General features: G+C 42.7%; 1 protein-coding gene across 2 annotated transcripts in view; it reads left to right on the forward strand.

Moving 5' to 3' along the window:
* Positions 1-351: 351 nt before the first annotated feature.
* The window catches only part of st6gal2a (ST6 beta-galactosamide alpha-2,6-sialyltranferase 2a), a 45038-nt gene continuing 32887 nt past the window's right edge, over positions 352-12502 (forward strand). For both annotated transcript variants that reach the window (XM_085433629.1, XM_085433628.1), the window contains exon 1: positions 352-557. The gene's annotated coding sequence lies outside the window, so the exon portion shown is untranslated. The remainder of the gene's footprint in view (positions 558-12502) is intronic.

A 12502-nucleotide genomic window follows, 5' to 3' on the forward strand; every position in this document is an offset into this window, starting at 1 on the left:
ACTTGCAACATAACAATGAAAAGAACTTCATATTTTCCAGTAACAGTCTGTTGTTGAAATTTTGAAATTCCAAGTCTCAGTATGAAGGGCTAACCTGACTGCATAGGTTTGGAATCACTGTATCAATATTAGCCTTATTGCCTTATTGCCATTTTTGCACACCATGACCCCTCATCCAACTCACAGTCAAAATCAAACTTAATTTTAATATCAGTTTCCTTCCTTTATCCCTTCTTTCCTTCCTTCTGGCCAGCAAGCCTTATCCGTGGCGCACTAACAAAGGGAAGAAAAAAAAACCCAACTCGCTGGCCCCGCCCCCTTTAAAAACGCAAAAAAAAAAAGAAGGGGGAAAAAAAAGGGCCAGCAACAATGTGATAGACAACACAGCCGCTCTGCTCTCTCAGCGTAGTAGTGGATATCTTCACAGTGACCAGAGAGCAGAGGCGAGCCAAAGCGAGCCGCATGCTCGCTGTGCAACAAGGGGGACGGGAGCAAAATGAACCACCGGAAAGCCGCAGCAGCAGCAGCATCCATTGAGGACCCGTAACAGTATTTGGGTAAGGCTTTGTTTGCTCTCCCTAGGATTTCGATACAGTTCTGCATTTTCTGATTAAGAGCGCTTTGTGCACGAACGCGGAGCGGAACAAGGGGAGGATGTGTTCGCACGATGTTTGCTTAAAGCGCTGCAATACCGAGAATTTGAAATGGAAAAAAAAACCCCTAAATAAAAAGAAAAAACATGCGGATGAGAATGTAGCCGACAGCGCTTTGTCTTCGTTACTTCTCCGGAGCAGCATAACCATCACAGGAAGCTCATTTTAACAGCGGCTCATTTTTTCTAACCATTTTTATTGGTTAGATTGTTAAGTAAAAACAGAGGCATTGTTGACACAGGCAGCAGAGTTCACCGTTTCTGACGCGATCCTGTTACCCGGCGCTGTTTAGTGTTTTTCTTTTTTTTCTGCTTCGCCCCACAATGGATTGATTTCATTCACATCTCACTGTGAAGCCAGTGCCCCACTCCGCTCTACAACTTGGGAAGAACATGCGGAGGTTTCTCGCTGCCTTAGCGCTCAGTTATTGATGCACATGCTGGAGCAGCTCCATACAAAACAGCAAACCAAGGCCAACTAAGGAGCTCCAGGTTAAATTAAATTAAAAACAGTTGTATAGTATTACATTAATAGCGCTTTGACGCAAACAGAAATCAGTGCCACTTTAGTTAAGGTGGAAATAACCTGCTTTGTATACCAAAAGTTACATTTGCTGCTTCCCTTCAGACTCAACTCAGTTCACTTCAATTCAGTTTTATTTATGTAGCACCAAAACACAACAACAGTTGCCTCAAGGTTCGTTATTGTAAGGTAAAGAGCTTACAATAAAACAAAAAGAATTCCCATTAATCAGACAACCACCTATGAGGAAGCGCTTGGGGAAAGTGGGGAGGAAGAACTCCCTCGTAACAGGAAGAAACTGCAGAACAGGCTCAGAGAGGGGGGAGACATCTGCCAAGACCTACTGGGGGTGATGGGAGGAAAAGAGGACAGAATACACACTGTTGAAGAGAGCCAGAGATGAATAATGACTAATGATTAAATGCAAGTGGTGTTTAAACACATTGTGACACAGTTGTAGCCGTTTGTTTTTAAAATTAGAAGCTAACCTATTCTACTTTACATTCACTCCCAGACTAACACCAGGTGATTGAAAGCAGTGAAAACAACAACAACAGGACCAACAACACACAGACACACACTGGTGTCAAGAGCAATTAAGCCTTTTATTTTTTGTGCATGCGGAGGGTTTGGAACGTGATGCCTTTTGAAGTAGTGCGAGTTGTCTTGATATCAGCAACAGGAAGTCTTATCACTGAGCTGTCGCCACTTTTAGCTGAATGTCACCGTAACACATTAAACCTGCCAAAGAAACGCACACAGCCTTCAAGAACCGCGGTGGAGTTTGGGAGTCGACTGAAACTCATTACAGTGAGAACACGCGCACAACCGCACTGTTCTCCGTAGTCCACCGGAATCAAAGGCACCGGCCTGTTCTTTTGTATTTTCTTTCTCTGTGCATCATAAACAGCTCAGGGAAGGAAATTCAAAGCTCCTCTCCAGGTTATAGTGACATTGCATCAGAAAAGTGTTATTACGTGTGTGCGTGTGTAGAGCTGCTGAATATTTATGTGCGCTGTGGTTTTCAAGGCTTCACGGAGTTTACAAGGACAAGGACAAAAGTTGAATTTAATGGTCACTGTTTAAACTGTAGAGGTAAAGTTATTTTTGTTAAGTTATTCATTTATATGTGATAAAATAAACCAGAGCAAAAACGCAGGATCGCTTTGTGTTCTACTTCTCAAACCATAGATGTTCTTACCCCCTCTCACAGTGCATTATAAATGTGCAAATGAATGCTTGATACACACAGATTTACACCCGCGCTGTGTGAAAGCGTTGTGACTGTCACACAACTTCTGTATTACTGCTATTACACACAACTAGCTAATCGCATCCACACGTTGGCTGGCACCTCTTTGTGTCTGCAGCTGGATGTTTATTGTCTCCAATGGGGCTCCCTCCCTCTGTGTGTGCAGACAAGGCAAAGGTGTTAAGGAGAGCTCCTTTCTTTGCACACACTAACACTAACACACCACATTTATTTCACCACAGCAAATACATCAAGCCATTTTTACACACAGAGTCTTTATTTCTTTATCAAACTGATAGATATTGACCAGCATGTAGTTCTTTGACACGCTGAGTGCAGCTCAAAGTCGTCATTGGAAAAATGTGTGTAAATATAAATCAGCAAGTCGCTGAAACTGCAGCATAGTAAGCATGTGGGTCAGTATCGTGTGTTCACGATTCTCACGATCTCTTTCCTTTTCAACCTTTCTGGTCATGTGACCCAAAGTTGCATTCTGCCATGAAGGTAGTAAACATGTAAAATGATAAGGGTGTAGAGGTTCTGTAAAACTAGTGAGAATTTACACTGCAAAGAAACACATTAGGTTGAAAGGAAGGTTTGGGAGGTTAATTACACACACACGCGCACACACACACACGCACACATGTAAAAGAGAGGGAGTGTTGTGTGTGTGTGCATTCATGAATATGACTCTAAAAATACTAGGAGGTGAAAAAAATGCTAACAGATGAAATGCATAATTGAAGTCGGCTATGACCCAGTAACAGTGTTGGAGTCAAAGACTGACTGTTCTTATTAGCATCAGATGAGAGGACGTCTGAGAGGGGAAGTGATTCATACCAGCTTTAGTCTGGATTAGGCTGTAAAGAGATAGATGTGCAGGAGTCGATCTGTTCACGAGCAGGGCCGTGAAGTGGATATTGCACCGCTGCAGCCTCGAAGGTGCTCGGAATAGTTGCATTGATTAAAGTATAAGATGGTACTGCTGATATTGAGGTTTTCAGAATGCTTTTTTTTTCCAAAACCAGTTCATATTGATTTCATTTTTTTATTGCATTAAACCTGCAGTAGCATGTTTTTCATCACCTGAGGGCTGTGCTATGAACAAAGTTCAACAGAGCCAGGCTTTCTTTGCGTTAGCCTGAGTTGGAGGTAATGGGCATCATGACAGTGTTTATCAGTTTTTTCTGTCAAGTTGGGCTTTCTGCCTCAAGCTCTGCACACTCACATAAAAATGGGCATTTTTGTAGGTAATGTGACACTTCCTCCACCAAAAAATGATCCCTGTGAGTGCCACCTAGTCTAGCCAGAGACGTTATCAGATGGTGATAATAAATAGTGATTAAAATTCTCCAAAGAACAGAAAAAGTATCTGAGTAAAATGCAACACAGTTGCAAATAAGACAAAATTAATGCTGCAGAAAATTAATAATCTGGTGATTTAATGCGCCGAGCGGTAAAATAAATATATTAATTCAAGTTATGCTGAGTGTACTTTCTGTGCTCAGGTTTTTTTCTAAGGTAACAACTGCAGATTAGAAGCCCTGAAACTTTAAACCGGATTTATTGAACATTAAAGGTTTATTGGCAGATTAACTCAAATTAATGTTACTGAGTAAACAGGTGTTTCACATATAAAACATATTTTCCCAGCAGAGATTTTAAAAGATTAGCACTTTAAACGTGCTGTAAATGATAGATTTAAATCAGATTTTAGATTTTAAACCAAAACTTTAAATCTGTCCTCAGGTTATATGCTTAACATATAACCTGTTACCATGGGGATTTAGGGTACTTTAAGCTCAAAGAAGCTCACTAAGCCATTAATCTCGCTGAGCAGCACATGCCCCAAGTGAAAACAAGTAACCCAAACTTTTTAACTTGACATGCCAGCCTTTGTATGTATCTTTAATTTGCACTTGTGTTTCTATCTAGCTGTTAGATTTATCACAGTTTGTCAACAATGAAAGGAAGAAGTTAAGACTGTGCAACTAGTTGCACAGTCTTAAGTGTGTGAATGGGTGGATGACTGGATATGTAAAGCACTTTGGGGTCCTTAGGGACTAGTAAAGCGCTATATAAATACAGACCATTTACCATTACAACATGTAACTGTCAGAAAAGTTGATTTCGAAACTTGTTTGCTTTCACAGAATCTTTTAACGTGGACTCAAAAATTGCAGCACGTAAGAAATGTTAGGCTAATTTGTTTGTTTCATGTCTATGATAGAAAAAAACTATATGTCAGTGGAGTTTTAAAAAACCAAATATCAGTATCCGTCCTAAAAACAAAATCCGGCATTGATCAAGCTCTACTAGTGAATCTCTTGATGCATGCTTAATCATCCAGGTAAGTAAATGCTAAAAATTCTACATCCAGATGAACAGAATCAACCTGGTGAATGTTTCGATGCTTTCATCTGTGTGTGTACTAGATAGGGCTGCCACAAACGATTATTTTGATAGTCGACTAGTCACCGATTATTTTTGCGATTAGTCGACTAATCACATCATCATCCATTGGACATACAGCGTACAGCTTATTGCACCAGCAGCATCTGCTCTTATATAACTATCATTAGCTTACAGCTTTAAGTGTTTAAGTTAAGTGCTAATTAAAAATAAAGACAAGATGATAGTTTATTAAAGTTTAATGAAGTTTGCAGATTGTTTCGGTGAAGTTTAATAAACTCCTTGCTATCTAAAATATAACAGTACACCGGAGTAAATTCTCGAGCATCTCACACTTCTGATAATCAGCTGTCTGCTTGATGTTTATTCAGCTGTGTAAAAACTATAACTTTAATCTCAGCCAAACCGATTTACTCAGGAACAAATAAAATACTAAAAAAAAGCCAAACAATAACATTTTAAGCTAAGTGACGGCAGTGGGTTTGAAAACGATTTGCCGGGAGTCCGGTGTTCTCACGGCTCTAGTTAGCCTAGCCCCTGGCTAGCTATCGAGCTAGTGGGTAACAGACGTCTCCGAAAACGTCGGAGCGCTTTTGAAAATATGTGGTGTCCTGATAAACTGAGCAGATATTTGAGGTTTACACAGCTACATTCTCGCCTGAAAATATGTTAAACGTTTATTTTGTGACCCGGAAAGAATAATAAGAGTAATATAAAAACTAACTAGCTGCCGCCATTGTTGACAACAGAGCTGGGCTGCGCTATGAATTCTGGGACGGAGCTACTTCTTCTTCTTCGGGGTTTAACGGCAGCTGGCATCCTTGTACATGCAGTGCTGCCATCTTCTGTTTCAGTCCGTTATTACACTCTTAAATCCTGCTACTTATTCCTGCGTCTTTTGTGATCTTACAAAGCTTCAAACGACGCGTCGACTATTAAATCAGTCGTCGACGATTTTGATAGTCAACGTAATCGTGACTAGTCGACTAATCGTGGCAGCCCTAGTACTAGACTGTAAAAACAACTTTTGTAAGACTCATGTCACACAACGTGAGACAGGTCTCGGCTTCAGATTGTGTGATTAAAGAACATCATAAAGCTGATGAATATGAGGGCAGAGATAAATCATCTGCTTGCGTCATCTGGTTTGTGCTGCTCTTATCTGTGGAAATTACATAAAAGTACGCAAAACTTGTTTTGAAATATATATTTTTTCTTTTATGTTGCTTTCTGTTGCTTTTGCATGTGATGGTCCACTTATGGAGTCACCTCGAAGGGGAATCGGCATCATTTTTTGTTTTTTGTTTGGTTTTTTTGGATGTTGGTGGGAGCGTGAGTCACACAGTCAGAACCTGGTTATAAATTAGTGAAGGTGTGAATTTTGCCACAGGGCAGCTGTCTTTGATTGGTGCATTTGAGAGACGGCCACAGATTTTTGCCCTTTCCCAAAGGTGTCCAAAATGAAACAGTGTAAAGAGGCCTTTAGTCTCTGATTGTGTCCATCTGCTGTGCGGTGTTCAATAGGTTTTCGAAGGTGACTTTTGAAAGCTTTTTTTTCTTCTTTTTTGTGAGTAAAAGCAACCACAACAGTAATGTCACTGGCCGAAAAGCCCTGCAAAGCTGAGGGGAGCTGCAGAGTCAGGTAATAATTCTCCAAGCTTTGCTTTGAGTCGATACCCGAGCTCCTTTGTAATTATTCCTAACATGCTTGCAATTTTACTGTCGGCGATGGCTAGAGGTAGGGTTTCAATTTTATCCGCACCAGACTGTAAATGTTGAGATACAGTGCAAAGGAGTGGAGGGACTTGACGGGCAGGCCACTCCGGGAAGGTGGAGGTGTAATTTCAGATGCCCACTAACCGACCAGACCAGCAGTTATCTGAGCTCAGGCTTCAAAAGCAAGAGAGCTGGAGTCATCAAGCCCAGCTGTGTCCCTCACTCCTGGCTGTAGTGCGTGAGGACTCGGAGGATGACCCCTCTGAACACAGCGGCATCTTTGGTAATTAGCTGTCTTCACAGGATTGTAAAATTCCTGAGGAGGCGTTATTCAAACTTAGCTCGTGTGCATCTCAATGTGCGATGCTGTAGTCCTTATGGTGTGTCTTCTTAAAAAGGGACACAGGATATTCAAGCAGCTTATTATGGCGTCACATTCTTATTTTTACTCTTAAGTCTCTAATCTCAGTTCGTGAGGGGAGGCAAGTGTCCGGAGTTCAGACAGATTATAAAAAGGTTAGCTTTCTGTAAATGGTTCTTGAGCTGTAGTTTAGTGGGGTTGGTCTCTGCACAGTTAAGTAAATAATATTTATTTAGAACTTTTTAAGCAAAGAATCTATTACAAAGTACTTTACAGGGAATTTAAAAATATATCGCACAAAAACAACATAATACGAAAGAACATCATCCAAATATCTGTCTAAAAAAAGTAGTTTTCAGCTGGTTTTTAAAAGAAAAACAGTGATCGTGGAGGCGCGGTGACGTGGAGAATGCTTACGGCCTTGCTCAGCATTCCTCTTCTCCGATTCTAAAATGCAGTGTTTCACGCTACCTGTCAACATTGATTGACAGATTGATTGACAGGCAGAAAGTCAACCAACAATACCACCTTTCAGTCCCAAAACACAGTTGCACACTGCGTGCACTGTGCGTAAGCATTCTCCGTGACACAGCGCGTCCACACGTCGCCCTTAAAACTGTCGCTCTCTTTGGTTGGAACTTCATCTCCCAACCACCCTATAGTTTGAACTTTACACCCAGTGAGATAATCCATCCACAATACGAGGTTAGTCATTAATATACTGATGCATGGGCTGGGCTGTAGTTACATCGTACGGTTTTAAAAACTGATCCTTAAAATGATTAGCGGTAATAAAAACCGAAAGAGGCCGACAGTGATCAATGACTGTTTTTAGGGGCTTTTTGAGATTAAATAGAACAAGATACAAGGTTCAAGGTTCTTAGAGGAAGAACATATATATATATATATATATATATATATGTATATTAGGGGTGCAACGATACACAAAATTCACGGTTCGGTTCGATACTTTGGTGTCACAGTTCGATATTTTTTCGATACAAAAAAAATGTTCATGCCTTTTTAATTTGTCATTTATTAAAATTATAAATATATATTTTAACTCAAAAGTACAGTTTTTAAATTTAACCCTAACCCTTGTGCGTGTTTTTTATTTTGACAGCGAATGCGCACCTGCGGACCACTTATGTGCAGCCCTGGTTATTTAGCTCGTCATATTGCAGCCACAGAAATTCTTTTGTCCATGAAACCATAAAGCTGCACTTTCTTTTTGCCTTAGTCTGATTTGTCATAACTTCTCCGTTTTGTGGTAAGCTTTTCTTTGGCTGTCACTTCTTCACCCTGACCTGTCTTATTTGGCTCAGCAGAACTAAAATATATATCCTGCTGCTTTTACACACGCACTCACATAAGCTCAGGGATTCTCTGCGCGATCAGCCTCTCACATGTTTAAGCTGCGGGAGATTTCACTTGTCATGTTTGCATAGTAAGCTAACGATTAATAAGACGATGTCAGAGGAATTGGTGCACAAATTATCATCACTCACAGATCAGTGCTGTCGCTCTCTATACACAGTTCGCACGATTGCAAAGTGAAAGCAAAAAAACAAGCGCAAATTCAAACGCGATTTCAATATGTCACATATTGACAGTGGCTCACCGATGCCAATGACATAATTACCCAGCTACATTTCTGAAAGAATGCAAAAGCATTGACATATATTTTTCCTTCCTACAATAGCCCTACGGGCAGGGAAGAGATAGATTTTGGTAGCCCGACTGAAAAAATCGCTATCCCCAGGACGTCGGGCTAGCGATATTGCGAGCCCTGTATCTGATTGAGGAATCACTCATCTTTGGAAAAGAGAGTTTATTACAGAGAAATGTCTCTTTCCAAAATAAAAGCTATACTATCCGCTTCTTCTGGGCTATATTCTCAGCAGCATAAGGAGAATCATGTGCTAACAGCTGTCTAAATGACTCGGCTAAAGTTAGTAGCATGCTTGTTGTTTTTGTCTTTGCACTAGGATGATGTCGGAGTAAATGTGCAGTCATATTCGTTGTGTTCCCACTAGTGCTTTCAGGTTAATCTCGTTGAAATGACCTTAACGCCACAACACGGCAAATCTCCGTTAACGAGCTACCGCCGATCGCCCCGTGCATGGGGCTAGACGGCCAACACGTTAACGAGCTAACTGCGCTAACACACTAGTTCCCACCCATGTAATTGAGCATTGCATGGCACATCCAACATACTGTTTTACTTTAGTCCATGACTCGCTTACCTTCAGGGTCATACGTCACATGAAAACCAAAATAATTCCAAACGCCAGATCTGAATGAGGGTGGGGGAGGTCCATGTTGCAAGGAGAGCTTAACTTCTGTCTTGCTAGCTTGCCCTGCTCTCTTCCTTCTGACTATGCTGTCTGTGTTGAGCGCTCAGTGGATCTGCGCTCGACAGTGCAGCCTAGGCGGAGTAGTCGAACGCAGATTCACTGAGCGCTCAACACAGACAGCATCGTCAGAAGGAAAGTTGATAAAATAAATTACAAATGTTGTATTGTTCGATACATATGCGTACCGAACCGAAAGCACTGTATCGAACGGTTCAATATCGATACAAATATCGTTGCACCCCTAATATATATATACATTGTGCATGTGCAGTAGTAGCAGCAAGCAGCTGAATTCTGTACATTAATATGAATAGACATCTGACTATTTTACAGGATAGACAATATAAACATATTTAAAATTAAAGGAATTGAAATGTACATTGTGCCTTGGTTTAGTGTCTGGAAGAGTCCTGTCTCAGTCAATTATAGATGACGTGAGAGGACGTGTGTGTGTTTAGGGCCCGGATGGCTTGGGGATAGAAGCTCCTCTTGAGTCTCTCTGTCCTTGCCTGGATGATGCAGAACCTTCTACCAGATTGCAGAAGTTGGAACAGTTTGTTGCCAGGATGGGACGGGTCCTTCAGTATCTGCGCTGCTCTAGTCCGGCATCTCCTGGTGTAGGTGTCCTGAAGCGGGGGGAGAGCAATCCTGCAGCAGCGTTCTGCTGTACGGATCACTCTCTGGAGAGCTTTTTAGTCCTTCACACAGCTGTTCCCAAACCACGATGTCATGTTCTGTGTGAGGATGCTCTCCACAGCGCCTGTATAGAAAATCCTGAGGATCTTTGGAGAGACCCTGAACTTCCTCAGTTGTCATAGGTGATACAGGCGCTGCCTAGCCTTTTTGGTCTGGACCTGAATGTGGGCAGCCCATGTCAGGTCTGAGGAGATGTGGACACCAAGATACTTGAAGGACTGCACCCTCTCCACTGGAGCTCCATTGATGATAATGGGCTTGTAGTCTCTGTGCTGACCCCTTCTGAAGTCCACCACCAGCTCCTTGGTCTTGCTGACGTTCAGCTGGAGGTGATTGTCCTGGCACCATGATGCCAGATTCTTCACTTCATCCATGTAGGCCGTCTCATCGTTGTTGGAGATGGCACCCAACACCACTGTGTCGTCAGCAAACTTCACAATGGTGTTGGAGCCATGGGTGGCCACACAGTCTGAAGTATAGAGGGAGTAGAGCAGTGGCGAGAGGACACATCCCTGAGGTGCTCCTGTGTTGATGGTGATGCTGTTGGAGAAGCACCTGCCCACCCTCACCACCTGAGTTCTGCCAGTGAGGAAGTCCAACACCCATGCACACAGATGGCTGTTAAGTCCCAGATCCCTCAGCTTTGTGAACAGTCTGCAGGGCACTATTGTGTTAAACGCTGAACTGTAATCAACAAACAGCATTCGCACATAGTTACCCTGTTTCTTGTCCACATGGCTGAGAGTGGTGTGTAGGACGTGGGCGATGGCATCCTCTGTGGATCTGTTGGATCTGTAGGCGAACTGCAGCGGATCTGTGGTGTCTGGGATGGAGAAGGAGATGATGTTCTTCAGCAGCCTCTCAAACACCTTCATTACTACCGAGGTCAGTGCAACTGGCCGGTAATCGTTCAGGGATGAGGGTTTGCTGTTCTTGGGCACAGGGATGATGGTGGATCTTTTGAAGCATGTGGGGACAACAGACTTCGCCAGGGACTCGTTGAAGATGTAAGTGAACACACCTGCTAGCTGGTCAGCACAGCAGCGCAGCAGACGGCCGGTGATGCCGTCTGGCCCCGCCGCTTTCCTTGTGTTCACTCTCCTCAGTGCCGCTCGGACGTCATGCTCCGCGATGCTGGTCACCGGTCTCTCGCAAAGCATGTTAAAAACATAAAAGCCTTATTAAACGCAGGGTAGTTTGGGCCCGGAAGCAAGATTTGTCATGTCATCACTTAAAGACTGGATCCCTTTTCTGTGTGTGGACCAGAGAAATATCGATACTGGCAGCAGTTTTCTAAGCCTGTTTGTCTCGTTTCCTACTCACCGTCATCAGTAAGTGTGCGAGGTGACACGGTCTGGTACTACAAACATCGCCATGTACTTTCAGCCTACACAAGAAGGGCAACAGACAGCGAAAGAGGCTTTAAGTGGACTTTCTCTACTTTTTTTCCCCACGTCAAACGGCCGCCCGCTGTGGTCGTCAACACTCCCGGCTGTATTTATGGGCCATAATGTGAGGTGTGGAACTGCATTTCCTTCATAGGACCTTGCCGCTGGCAGACTGTATTCAAGCGAGCGCTATGCACCGTGAAAGCCTGTCATCAAGAAGCACTGCTCTGTGTGATTTATCAGAAGGGGATGTGGTTGGAAGGTCACAATGAGTCAACCCTTTCCAGCCATATAATTTCATCAGATTTGCCATTTTCTTCTGGTGAAGAGAACTTTGTAAACTAAGCACTAGTTTCATTTCCACTTTTTTGGAACCATGAATTGCCAAGTCCTCTAAGTATAGTGTCATTTTAGACTTTTTAAGTCTTCCACCTATTTAGACTCTAAACAGCCAGTGGGGTGGGTGATGAATAATAATTTTCTCTTGACCGATGTCTGCTTTGAATAAGTCACAGGTTTGTTTTTTCCCATTGGCTGTGTCAGTAGCACTAGTCTCAAATAAAACACGTCCTCTCCTCTGGTAATTACAAGGTGCACAAACAGCTCTCCCAGAGTTCTGATAGAAAGGGGCTAATTGGCAGTGCAGTGACCTTGTCCACATATGTGTGTGTCCAGGTGTTGTCTCACTATTATGGTTTTTTCTCTCCTTTCTGCAGAGTGAAGACTCTGTTGTTTCCTCTGTGCTAAAAATCAGTTGTGGGTTTTCTGTAACAGATGGACTGTGACAGGTGTGCTTGTGTCTGTGTGTGTGTTTTGTGTGTGAGAGACTTCCGCTCCCCTGCACCTCTTAGCCATTATTAGGTGTAGCTGCTTCTTCGAAGCAAGATTAATGAGTTTCTGAGCATGCCTTTGCAAAAATAGACATTTTTGCTCAAGTGATGTAATCAGCGCTGTAGTTGAAGGAGGATAGAAGGGGACAGGACAGACCTAATCTCCCTCAGTGGGATCGGTCTTTAATGGAGTTGGTGCTTTTTGCTCTGACCTTGCTGGACCTGATATTACAGCAGCATGAAGCCATCTCTCATGAGTCTGATCCTGTTACCACCAAGTGGGAATCCAGATGAACGACGTCTCTTTCTCGGTAT

This window comes from Copadichromis virginalis, linkage group LG16, assembly GCF_057382275.1.
Source record: "Copadichromis virginalis isolate Kocher_CV1m ecotype Utaka linkage group LG16, C_Virginalis_male_GT1.1, whole genome shotgun sequence".
Classification (NCBI taxonomy): domain Eukaryota; kingdom Metazoa; phylum Chordata; class Actinopteri; order Cichliformes; family Cichlidae; genus Copadichromis; species Copadichromis virginalis.